The sequence below is a fragment of the Lucilia sericata genome, unplaced genomic scaffold (assembly GCF_015586225.1).
Source record: "Lucilia sericata isolate MDLA Ls3-8-SP2 unplaced genomic scaffold, ASM1558622v1 Contig001864F_arrow, whole genome shotgun sequence".
NCBI classification, from domain to species: Eukaryota; Metazoa; Arthropoda; class Insecta; order Diptera; family Calliphoridae; genus Lucilia; species Lucilia sericata.
The window spans coordinates 56,828-68,291 of record NW_023995755.1 but is presented as its reverse complement, the minus strand read 5'-3'; the positions used below and the strand labels follow the sequence as shown (position 1 = coordinate 68,291).

The window sequence follows — 11,464 nt, the reverse complement described above, 5'->3', positions numbered from 1 at the left end:
AGTCGATATTTATAAAAGTTTCATAATAATTCCAATATGTAATTTTGATTTTAACATTAATTCAAATTACTTCATTAAGTCTATGATTAGTTTCAATCATTAGTTCAGTTCTAGTTAAGTTCTAGTTCAGTTCTAGTTCAGTTCTAGTTCAGTTCTAGTTCTAGTTCAGTTCTAGTTCAGTTCTAGTTCAGTTCTAGTTCAGTTCTAGTTCAGTTCTAGTTCAGTTCTAGTTCAGTTCTAGTTCAGTTCTAGTTCAGTTCTAGTTCAGTTCTAGTTCAGTTCTAGTTCAGTTCTAGTTCAGTTCTAGTTCAGTTCTAGTTCAGTTCTAGTTCAGTTCTAGTTCAGTTCTAGTTCAGTAGTTCTAGTTCAGTTCTAGTTCAGTTCTAGTTCAGTTCTAGTTCAGTTCTAGTTCAGTTCTAGTTCAGTTCTAGTTCAGTTCTAGTTCAGTTCTAGTTCAGTTCTAGTTCAGTTCTAGTTCAGTTCTAGTTCAGTTCTAGTTCAGTTCTAGTTCAGTTCTAGTTCGTTCAGTTCTTTCAGTTCTAGTTCAGTTCTAGTTCAGTTCTAGTTCAGTTCTAGTTCAGTTCTAGTTCAGTTCTAGTTCAATTCTAGTTAAGTTCTAGTGAAAGTTTTACTATAAAACATTATCACAAATGCGATCAAGTCCTTACGAAAGAAGTTGATCACAATTGCGATCAACAGATTTGATCAAAATAAGATCAACTTCTCTAGTAAAAATTTTATCGCGATGTGATTATAATAAAGAAAAATTGATCGCAACCAGATCAACTATTGTGTAGAAAAGCGTATCACAAAAAAAAGAAACAAAAATAGTAATCACAATGTGTACTAACTAGTTAAAAGTATGTTAAATTTTCCACCACTGATATTTTATATTATAACATTAATCAATTTATTTATATTGTTTACATAATTTTTATTTAAATGTATATTTTTACTGAAGAGATCAGTTTTATAATCCGTATCAATTCATTATCGATTTCAAATTTATTTAACCAAGTAAACTCTCCAAAACTTTAGAATCTATACCAGCTACATTATCCACGGCTCCCAAAATTGCATTCATGAGGGCAACAGCAATAAAGATATTCATGGTGAAGCTATAAAAATTTAACAAATTTGTTCATTAGTTAAAGGATTTTAAAGAAAATATTTTAAAAATGCCTCAGGAATACTTTTGTTTTAGTAACCAAAATATAACAATACATTTGCAGTGAAAATTCAGGGTATTTATAGCAAAAATTTCAAATAATAAATGAAATTCCCATAAAATTTACATCACGACTAAGACATTATCATAATCTATTTTAGCTAAATATTAAAAACTATTGAAAACCAATAAAATAAATTGTCTAATGTCAGCTTTGATCGAAATATTTTTACAAAGAAGTGTGGAAGATAGAAAAGATCATCTATTCTTAAAAACTTATATGTAGTAACAGTTCAGTTTAAGTTCAGTTCTAGTACAGTTCTGGTTCTAGTTCAGTTCTAGTTCAGTTCTAGTTCAGTTCTAGTTCAGTTCTAGTTCAGAGTTCAGTTCTAGTTCAGTTCTAGTTCAGTTCTAGTTCTGTTCTAGTTCTGTTCTAGTTCTGTTCTAGTTCTGTTCTAGTTCTGTTCTAGTTCTGTTCTAGTTCTGTTCTAGTTCTGTTCTAGTTCTGTTCTAGTTCTGTTCTAGTTCTGTTCTAGTTCTGTTCTAGTTCTGTTCTAGTTCTGTTCTAGTTCTGTTCTAGTTCTGTTCTAGTTCTGTTCTAGTTCTGTTCTAGTTCTGTTCTAGTTCTGTTCTAGTTCTGTTCTAGTTCTGTTCTAGTTCTGTTCTAGTTCTGTTCTAGTTCTGTTCTAGTTCTGTTCTAGTTCTGTTCTAGTTCTGTTCTAGTTCTGTTCTAGTTCTAGTTCTAGTTCAGTTCTAGTTCTGTTCTAGTTCTGTTCTAGTTCTGTTCTAGTTCTGTTCTAGTTCTGTTCTAGTTCTGTTCTAGATCTGTTCTAGTTCTGTTCTAGTTCTGTTCTAGTTCTGTTCTAGTTCTGTTCTAGTTCTGTTCTAGTTCTGTTCTAGTTCTGTTCTAGTTCTGTTCTAGTTCTGTTCTAGTTCTGTTCTAGTTCTGTTCTAGTTCTGTTCTAGTTCTGTTCTAGTTCTGTTCTAGTTCTGTTCTAGTTCTGTTCTAGTTCTGTTCTAGTTCTGTTCTAGTTCTGTTCTAGTTCTGTTCTAGTTCTGTTCTAGTTCTGTTCTAGTTCTGTTCTAGTTCTGTTCTAGTTCTGTTCTAGTTCTGTTCTAGTTCTGTTCTAGTTCTGTTCTAGTTCTGTTCTAGTTCTGTTCTAGTTCTGTTCTAGTTCTGTTCTAGTTCTGTTCTAGTTCTGTTCTAGTTCTGTTCTAGTTCTGTTCTAGTTCTGTTCTAGTTCTGTTCTAGTTCTGTTCTGTTAAATAGTATAAGTTAGGCTTTAAACTTGTGCCCCCTGGAGAATAGCAATTTAGCTTCAAACTCAAATATTTTTGTTGTCTAATATCTTCGTTTGCAAGTTTTAAAAGTTTGGCTTTAGTCTTAGATATTAAGAAGTCTATGTTTGGCCTTCATCGTAGGCCTTTAAGTTTGGCACTAATTTTGGTACTAGAGGTCGCTTCTTGTTACTTGATAGCAACATTTCAAAGATGAGTGTTTCATGCTAGCGTGTTGGGCAATACACACCTGAACAGTTCGAGTGCAGAAACTCGGCTTAAAGGCAGCTTAAAACGAGAGTGGATTCTTAATGAAATAATAAAACAAATCATATTTTTTTTGGGTGGTTTTTAAACATTTTATTTATTTACAAAAGGAAGACAAATGTTTAAAATGTTTTCTTACTTAAAACTAAAGACTTAAATTACAGCAAAACAAACAAACCGGAAGACAAATCTTAAAATTTAAACTTAAAAACTAAAGAGGACATAAAAAAAATCATAATTAGGAAGACAATGATTTTTTTAACTTAAAATTAAAATTAAAGAAATTATTTAAGAAATCACATTAAAGTAAAATTTAAAACTAATAATTCTTTTAAAAAGAATCAAAATTTAAAGCTTTTTTTGTTGTTTTTAAAATTAAACAAAATTATTTTTTAACGCTTTGTTTTTTAAAGAATTGAAAAAAAAAAACAAACAAACCTTTTTCTGTTTTTAAGGAACCAAAAAGTGTTGATTTTTTTAAAGTCGGGATTTCATAAGTAAACCAACAGCTTCTCTTCGTTCTTGCTCTGGCGAGGGGGGGGGAATGAGTTAAACACCAAGGCTGCTTGCTTTTGTTTTTCCTTTAGAACGTTTTGTTGTAGTTGTTTAAGTAGTTGGAAGTAGGCTTCGAAACTTAACCAGGGCTCTGTTGTTGCACCCAGAAGCTTGCTAGGCTGCTACTAATAACGTTGTTGTTCGTCACTAGGTTTTGTGTCTCTTGTAAGATAAAAGACCGCTGATAGTTGTTTTAAAATTATATATTTTTTTTCAAAAAATTCTTAAAGCTGATTTTGAAAAATAATTAACTAGAGTTATTTTCCTAGGAAAATAATAATCTAGTTGATGTTTTCCTCAGAACAACTAAGATGTTGCTCTGAGGAACGATGCACTTGTAGTGTATAACTGTTGCTCAATTTACCTTAGTATTTATACCCACTTTGGGAAAATTCATTTTTATTTACAGAACAAGAAAACCATCCCTATTTTGTTCTAATTTTAGGGGTGGTTTTCCTCTTTCAAACCAAAACACACACACACACAAGAAAATTTTAAAAACTTGTTGCGGCAGGTCTGTTACAAAGCATTTAAGAAAATCTTGGTTGGTGGTGGTTTTTTCTTCAAATTCTTATAGTAAAGCAAGTCTCTATAAGATTTGTTTTATTGTAGGTGTTGCAACATTGTATGTGGCATTATTTGTTTAAAAAAAAGTGTAAAACTGTACTTGTTGTTTAGTTTTGAAAGTAGCAAAATCTTCGTGGGGTGTTAAACGATTTCAACAATTTTTGATTTTAACAACAATTTATTGATGATTACTATCAATTACGTTTATTGTGTTTTTTTTTTCTTAAGAAATTCTATCAATAAATTTATTAGGTCCAAAGAAAATCTTATGGAACGTGCTTAACATATTTGATGTTTTAAAGCACAGTTTGATAATAAATTTTAGAATTTTTCTTTTTATAAAAAAAAGTTGTACAAAAGATCTTAAAGTAGGATTTTAAACATAGTTCAAACTAAGAGAATGCTTGATCTTTAATGATCTCCTTAATGAATAATAAAAGTGTGCTATTTGACCCAACTATGAATAGCTTTTGATTTACAATAGCTTTGGACTGAAAATTTTAAATGATCCTTATAAAAAGGCTCTTTAGATATTGACAAACTCTATAAACAAGGCATAACTACAATAAGATATATGGCCCGAGCTCTTGCTTTTTGATTATTGCCGCACATTTACTATTGGAATATAAGGAAAAGGGTATTATAGGATTTTTCTAATGTTGGTAATATAATAAATTTGTGGGTTCTATACCCACTTTAAAGTGTATCAATCGACTCAGAATCACTATCAGAGAGCGTCCGTACTTTCTTCTTACCGTCCCACAGTGGGAGAAATGGTCAATCTGGTGGATCTTTATTTATATCTTTATAAATAGTGATCTGATCTATTAGAAATGTTCAGTGAAATTATAGCCAAGGACATGGTCTTTAAAAAAAATTTTTTTGGGACATGCCACTTTCGTACAGGGTGCGCCATAAAGTGTTGTATCGGTCACCCTCGGTTGTTCATATATTTCATAGTAGTAATATGTTTATAATTTTTGTATTTCATTCGATTTGAACACTTTTTGAAAACGATATCATGTTTTAGACATTTTAAGTTATATTTATTGATATTTGGACTTATACCCTACAGTCACTATGCACCGAAACTATTACTATTTTTAATTTTATTTTTGTATTTTAATATTTAAAACGTGGTTTATTTATTATTTTTAAAGCATTTACGTTAAATTCTACGTTAATTCCTAAATATTAAGGCAATTTAATGGTGTACAATTTATTTTTTGAAAAAGGCCATATATGGGGACTAGGGTCAAACATAGGCCAATCTTCATTAAATTTGGTGGGGGTATTTATGTTTATATTAAAGTTATTTTTGCTAAATATAATCGATACACTAGTATTTATATGGGAATTATGGATATTTTAAGTCATTTTATGAAGGGACTTTGTATGTTATTTAGGCTTATATATAATTTATTTGTAACGACTTTTGTAGATATACTAGCGTCTTTAAAAAAATGATGAGCTAAAAACCATATTCTAGATGTCCGTTTTGTATGGGGGCTAGGTAAAATAATGGGCCCGATTTGAACAATTCTCAATAGACTTCATCCTTCAGCAGAATAGTGTCATGTATGGCTGTTAAAAGTTTTTTTGTTGCTACTGGTTCACTGTACCAAATGAAAAAAGTGTGCGTTTTTCATTTGGAACACTCATTAAAAAACGTGATAAGTCAAAAAGTTGCAGCTTATTTTCTTACTTGACATAGAAAACAGACCAAAAAAACTAATAAACTAAACGATAGAGCGAATCTTGTCGAATCCACCCAACTTTTATTCAACAGAAGATTATGTTACACATAATAAAACACTCTCCTACAAAGGTCATTTTGTGTACCACAATTCAGAACTAACCCGTACAAGCAGAGGCCACAAACCAATTTTTTCCATTAATAGATTCCCAATAATTTCAATTAAACCACTAATCCAAATAAAAAAATCTAAACTTAAGATTTTATGTGTAATCAAACTTAAACCGTAAAAAAGTGAAAAAATAATGAATTCAATTGCTAAAAAATATGCAAAGTTTGAAAGCTCACTAATGTGTGAATATTGCGAGGTAAAATGAAACAAAAAAAATCAAAAATCACTTGGTTTCTTAGTTACCAGAAAATTAAAAAAAAATTTCAGAATTCTCAAATTTAAAATTTCCTTAAAGCGACACCAGATTGGCCATTTCTCCCACTGTGCGTCCGGTTGGTAGTCCATGTAAATTTAAAGCGCAAGGTATAGTTCGTTATAATGCCTCTAATGGAACTTTATTTGAAAGATAAAATAAAAATTATATTCTTTGAATTATTCTAAAACAGAACTAGAACAGAACTAGAAAAGAACTAGAACAGGACTAGAACAGAACTAGAACAGAACTAGAAAAGAACTAGAACAGGACTAGAACAGAACTAGAACAGAACTAGAACAGAACTAGAACAGAACTAGAAAAGAACTAGAACAGAATTAGAACAGAACTAGAACAGAATTAGAACTGACTAACAGACTAGAACAGAACTAGAACAGAACTAGAACAGAACTAGAACAGAACTAGAACAGAACTAGAACAGAACTAGAACAGAACTAGAACAGAACTAGAAAGAACTAGAACAGAACTAGAACAGAACTAGAACAGAACTAGAACAGAACTAGAACAGAACTAACAGAACTAGAACAGAACTAGAACAGAACTAGAACAGAACTAGAACAGAACTAGAACAGAACTAGAACAGAACTAGAACAGAACTAGAACAGACTAGAACAGAACTAGAACAGAACTAGAACAGAACTAGAACAGAACTAGAACAGAACTAGAACAGAACTAGAACAGAACTAGAACAGAACTAGAACAGAACTAGAACAGAACTAGAACAGAACTAGAACAGAACTAGAACAGAACTAGAACAGAACTAGAACAGAAACTACAGACTACAGAACTAGAACAGAACTAGAAAGAACAGCTAGAACATACAGAACTAGAACAGAACTAGAACAGAACTAGAACAGAACTAGAACAGAACTAGAACAGAACTAGAACAGAACTAGAACAGAACTAGAAACAGAACTAGAACAGAACTAGAACAGAACTAGAACAGAACTAGAACAGAACTAGAACAGAACTAGAACAGAACTAGAGCAGAACTAGAACTAAAACAGAACTAGAACAGAACTAGAAAGAACTAGAACAGAACTAGAACAGAACTAGACAGAACTAGAACAGAAACTAGAGCAGAACTAGAACAGAACTAAAAAAGAACTAGAACCGAACTAGAACAGAACAGAACTATAACAGAACTAAAAAGAACTAGAACAGACAGAACAGAACTATAACAGAACTATAACAGAACTAGAACATAACTAGAACAGAACTAGAACAGAACTAGAACAGAACTAGAACAGAACTAGAACAGAACTAGAACAGAACTAGAACAGAACTAGAACAGAACTAGAACAGAACTAGAACAGAACTAGAACAGAACTAGAACAGAACTAGAACAGAACTAGAACAGAACAGAACTAGAACAGAACTAGAACAGAACTAGAACAGAACTAGAACAGAACTAGAACAGAACTAGAACAGAACTAGAACAGAACTAGAACAGAACTAGAACAGAACTAGAACAGAACTAGAACAGAACTAGAACAGAACTAGAACAGAACTAGAACAGAACTAGAACAGAACTAGAACAGAACTAGAACAGAAACTAGAACAAAACTAGAACAAGAACTAGAACAAAACATTAGCAGAACTAGAACTGAATTAAAACATTTTTTATTTTAAAAATTTTTTCTCCGTGTATAAATTTTACAGATTTTTGACGTTTATTTATTTTATATTTCCTAATTTTCTAATATCCCATTTCTTTATTAACTTTTAACCTAAGTCAATTGTTTAAAAAACATTTTATCAAAACAAATTTCAAACCTAACCGCCAAAGAAAATAAACACTTTCAAGTATTTTAATAACTTTATGCGGAAAATCTACCGCTTTAAGAAAATAAATATTCGAAAAAAAACCCAAATAAATATTTTTCTTAAATTTTTCACTAATTTAACTATTTAATAAATAGTATATAAAAATAGCAAAATGTTTTTATTTTTTTAAACTGAATGTTTATATTAACAAAGTTAAAGTAAACATTTTTAAAAATAAATATTTGACACATGGTTGGGTTGTTAGGAAGGACCTAAAGTGACAGGCAAAAGGGATAAAGGATTTAAAGGCAAGTTGTGTAAAAAAGATATTTTTTAAGATGACGGAGACTTTAAAACAAATTTATATAAATAAACAAAATATTGAAAATTTGTTGATAGTTTGTAGTAACTGAACTAGAACTGAACTAGAACTAAACTCGAACTGAACTAGAACTACAATAGAACTGATCTAGAACTGAACTAGTACGGCAATAGAACTGATCTAGAACAGAACTACAACTGAACTAGAACATTTTTTAACTTAATTGTTGTCTTAACTAAGGCAGCTGATATTTTGAGGCAATGTACTGAGGACCCAAGAGAAATTTATTTTTAAAGAAATACTAAACAATTTCTTATAAAAAACATAATCGAGCATCACATTACAATTTGAAAGACAAATTTGTCATCCTCTATTATAATTTTTAAAAAATAATTTAAAAAATTTTGGTTTGTATTTATCTTAGATATTGATCAAAACAGTATTTTTTATTTTTACACAATTTTCATTTATACATATATACATTTAAATGCCAAAATCCTTAAAATCCAAATTATCATCATTGTCTAGATCTATTTACCGCCACCCAAAGCACCACCAAGTACACCACCACCAACTACACCAGTCAAAGCATCCACTATTGGTTCTGCCGAGGCATAGGACAAAATATTCATGATGGCAAGAGCAACAGTGGCTAAGAAGAATTTCATGTTAAGGCTACAAATATAAACAAATTTATCGATAGATTATTAATTACTAGTTTAAATACTGTTTCAATTATTCACCTTTGTTTAGCAGTTAAAAAACAGACTATGCTTTTGAAGTGAAAACTTGGAGTACTTATAGTGGAAAGTTTGGAAAATTAATTAAGTTCTATAAAAATTAGATCACGACTTTGTTAGAAATATTTGTTTTCAAAAATGAATTGCTGATAATGAATACAGCTGACAGAATGATAACGGAAGTAATTACTTTTACACATTTTTTCTATATTTGTAAAAATTATGTCATGGTCAAAAATCTATTAAATTTTGAAAAAGTGATTATGAAGATGAACTAGAATTTAATTAGAATAGAACTAGTTCTAGTTCTAGAACTGAATAAGAACTAAACTAGAACTGAACTAGAACTGAACTAGAACTGAACTAGAACTGAACTAGAACTGAACTAGAACTGAACTAGAACTGAACTAGAACTGAACTGGAACTGAACCAGAACTGAACTAGAACTGAACTAGAACTGAACTAGAACTGAACTAGAACTGAACTAGAACTGAACTAGAACTGAACTAGAACTGAACTAGAACTGAACTAGAACTGAACTAGAACTGAACTAGAACTGAACTAGAACTGAACTAGAACTGAACTAGAACTGAACTAGAACTGAACTAGAACTGAACTAGAACTGAACTAGAACTGAACTAGAACTGAACTAGAACTGAACTAGAACTGAACTAGAACTGAACTAGAACTGAACTAGAACTGAACTAGAACTGAACTAGAACTGAACTAGAACTGAACTAGTACTGAACTAGAACTGAACTTAAACTGAAGTGTTACTACATATAAGTTTTTAAGAATAGATGATCTTTTCTATCTTCCACACTTCTTTGAAAAAATATTTCGATCAAAGCTGACATTAGACAATTTATTTTATTGGTTTTCAATAGTTTTTAATATTTAACTAAAATAAATTATGATAATGTCTTAGTCGTGATGTAAATTTTATGGGAATTTCATTTATTATTTTGAAATTTTTGCTATAAATACCCTGAATTTTCACTGCAAATGTATTGTTATATTTTGGTTACTAAAAAAAAAACAAAGGTATTTCTGAGGAATTTTTATAATATTTTCTTTAAAATCCTTTAACTAATGAACAAATTTGTTAAATGTTTATAGCTTCACCATGAATATCTTTATTGCTGTTGCCCTCATGAATGTAATTTTGGGAGCCGTGGATAATGTAGCTGGTATAGATTCTAAAGTTTTGGAGAGTTTACTTGGTTAAATAAATTTGAAATCGATAATGAATTGATACGGATTATAAAACTGATCTCTTCAGTAAAAATATACATTTAAATAAAAATTATGTAAGCAATATAAATAAATTGTTTAATGCTATAATATAAAATATCAGTGGTGGAAAATTTAACATACTTTTAATTAGTTAGTACACATTGTGATTACTATTTTTTTCGTGATACGCTTTTCTACGCAATAGTTGATCTGGTTGTGATCAACTTTTCTCTATTATAATCACATCGCGATAAAATTGCGATCAACTTCTTTCGTAAGGACTTGATCACATTTGTGATAATGTTTATACTAAAACTTTCACTAGAACTGAACTACAACTGAACTAGTACTGAACTAGAACTGAACTAGAACTGAACTAGAACTGAACTAGAACTGAACTAGAACTGAACTAGAACTGAACTAGAACTGAACTAGAACTGAACTAGAACTGAAACTAGAACTGAACTAGAACTGAACTAGAACTGAACTAGAACTGAACTAGAACTGAACTAGAACTGAACTAGAACTGAACTAGAACTGAACTAGAACTGAACAGAACTGAACTAGAACTGAACTAACTGAACTAGAACTGAACTAGAACTGAACTAGAACTGAACTAGAACTGAACTAGAACTGAACTAGAACTGAACTAGAACTGAACTAGAACTGAACTAGAACTGAACTAGAACTGAACTAGAACTGAACTAGAACTGAACTAGACGAACTGAACTAGAACTGAACTAGAACTGAACTAGAACTGAACTAGAACTGAACTAGAACTGAACTAGAACTGAACTAGAACTGAACTAGAACTGAACTAGAACTGAACTAGAACTGAACTAGAACTGAACTAGAACTGAACTAGAACTGAACTAGAACTGAACTAGAACTGAACTAGAACTGAACTAGAACTGAACTAGAACTGAACTAGAACTGAACTAGAACTGAACTAAACTGAACTAGAACTGAACTAGAACTGAATTAGAACTGAACTAGAACTGAACTAGAACTGAACTAGAACTGAAGTAGAACAGAACTAGAACTGAACTAGAACTGAACTAGAACTGAACTAGAACTGAACTAGAACGAACTAGAACTGAACTAGAACTGAACTAGAACTGAACTAGAACTGAACTAGAACTGACTAGAACTGAACTAGAACTGAACTAGAACTGAACTAGAACTGAACTAGAACTGAACTAGAACTGAACTAGAACTGAACTAGAACTGAACTAGAACTGAACTAGAACTGAACTAGAACTGAACTAGAACTGAACTAGAACTGAACTAGAACTGACTAGAACTGAACTAGAACTGAACTAGAACTGAACTAGAACTGAACTAGAACTGAACTAGAACTGAACTAGAACTGAACTAGAACTGAACTAGAACTGAACTAGAACTGAACTAGAACTGAACTAG

At 30.8% G+C, this 11,464-nt stretch overlaps 1 long non-coding RNA gene across 1 annotated transcript; it reads left to right on the top strand.

Annotated features, from left to right (window-relative positions):
* The first annotated feature begins 9,741 nt into the window (after positions 1-9,741).
* On the top strand, positions 9,742-10,157 carry LOC119612882. The gene is made up of 2 exons (XR_005232185.1): positions 9,742-9,850; positions 9,926-10,157. It is a non-coding gene; the product is annotated as an uncharacterized LOC119612882 (long non-coding RNA).
* Positions 10,158-11,464: the final 1,307 nt, after the last annotated feature.